Genomic DNA, 1772 nt, shown 5'->3' with positions numbered 1-1772 from the left:
CACAGCAACATTAAAAGAGTTTAGATTTATGTACAGTTTCTGTTAATAATGTATTAAGTGTCCATTTCATTATAATATTCAGATTTATCATAAATAATTGAACGTGCACATGTATTTTATGTTCGTTAAACACATTTGAACATTTAAAACTTGAAAGTAACGCATTAGTTTCTTATGTCACTAGGTACTCTTAAAATTTGTAACTGTTTATCTAATTTAGTTACTTTTTGGAAGAAATAACTAGTAACTGTAACTAATTACTTTTTAAAAGTAACTTGCCCGACACTGCACATATGTAGAGGTAATGGTCCTCTGATACCGTGAGGTATGGATGCCCAAACATTATTTAGTCAGAGCTACTACAAGATTACTCTAACCGGCTGCCTGGGAATTAGTGGTTGAAGAAGTATTTAGAAGTTTTACTAATAAGTAAAGGTAAATCAGAGAAGTATAAATTAGTATCAAAAGTAAGTACTCATTAAGGACAATCGCCCCTTTCAAAAAAGATTATTTTTATTACTGTATTACTATTGCAATATAATTACAAGTTGTTGTTTTTTTATCAAGCAGTATGCCTTATTAACAAATTATGTCGCATGTCTTAATTTAAGAAATCCAATATTTACTTTATGTAGACTTATCTTTTCCAAAGTTGTCATAAAACAACTCACTATGTGACTTGAGTTGAAAAACAATTCCCCAAAATGGAAATGTTGTTTAGGGAAAAATATAGATAAACGAGTAAATGTGTGCCAAGAGTAAAAATATCTCATGATTGTCAAGTTGTGGTATTTTTTAAATATCAACAATGCTTTGGATCAAAAAAAAGAATGGAATCTTTATAAAACATCACAATTGCAAGTGGAATCCATCTGGATGTTCCATGGTTCTAGAGTGACATCACTTAGAAGATGTTCATGTAGGAATTGGAGAATTACCAGTCAGTCAGTGATAGAGTTTGTGACGAGACAGTTGCATTTTCCCGACACTCACAGGTATTTGCGAGAGATTAAAGACCTCGCTGCAATCGTACAAGATGAAGAGGAATTACAACAAAGACAGGGATGTAAGTAACCTCCTTCTGTTGCAAGACAGATACATTGATTGAGAAATTAATAGCAGAGACATTTTCAAATCATACTATGTCCAAAACATGAGTCCTTTAACCCTTGTGTCGTCTTCCCGTGGAAAAAAAACGTTTTGATCACTTTTTCCAACATGTTTGTCACTTTTTCAATGTTGTGGAGGATTTACTTTTTTGTTGATATTTTTAATGTGGACATTTTCAGCGCTTATGTCGACGGCCCATTTTTTGTGACAAAAATCAATAAATAATTAACTGAAAACGAGTCAAATTTGACCCAAGGCACATGAGGGTTAATTCCAAAAATTAAGAATATGAATAAAAATGAACAATTGAGGTAAAAATAAATAAATAGTATAAATATATTATTATTTTTTACAGTCCTCAGAGAGCCACAGGAGAAGGAGTGACTACAGTCAGATCCTGGACATTGAGAGAGCGGAAAGGGCGGAGTTTCTTGCACTCCTTCAACGGGCAGAGAAACTGTATAACTCACAGAATACCCAATTTGATGAGATTAGGAAGAGAATGGGGTTTTCTATCCAGCAGGATACCCTCCCCTCACCTCAGCCTCCAGTTTCTCCAACAAGAAACCCTGAATCCTCTCCGCGGGGGAGGAGACTTAGGCCAATTTTAAAAGGAGAAAAAATGGTTCGGACGTCGGTAGATGAGGAGCTTTTCTATGAGA

At 34.2% G+C, this 1772-nt stretch overlaps 1 protein-coding gene across 1 annotated transcript in view; it reads left to right on the top strand.

The window, feature by feature from the left end:
- The window catches only part of pef1 (penta-EF-hand domain containing 1), a 24643-nt gene that overhangs the window by 6535 nt on the left and 16336 nt on the right, over window positions 1–1772 (top strand). The window lies entirely within an intron of this gene.

The sequence above is a fragment of the Etheostoma spectabile genome, chromosome 14 (genome assembly GCF_008692095.1).
Source record: "Etheostoma spectabile isolate EspeVRDwgs_2016 chromosome 14, UIUC_Espe_1.0, whole genome shotgun sequence".
Lineage (NCBI taxonomy): Eukaryota > Metazoa > Chordata > Actinopteri > Perciformes > Percidae > Etheostoma > Etheostoma spectabile.
This window is presented reverse-complemented; position numbering and strand designations above follow the sequence as displayed.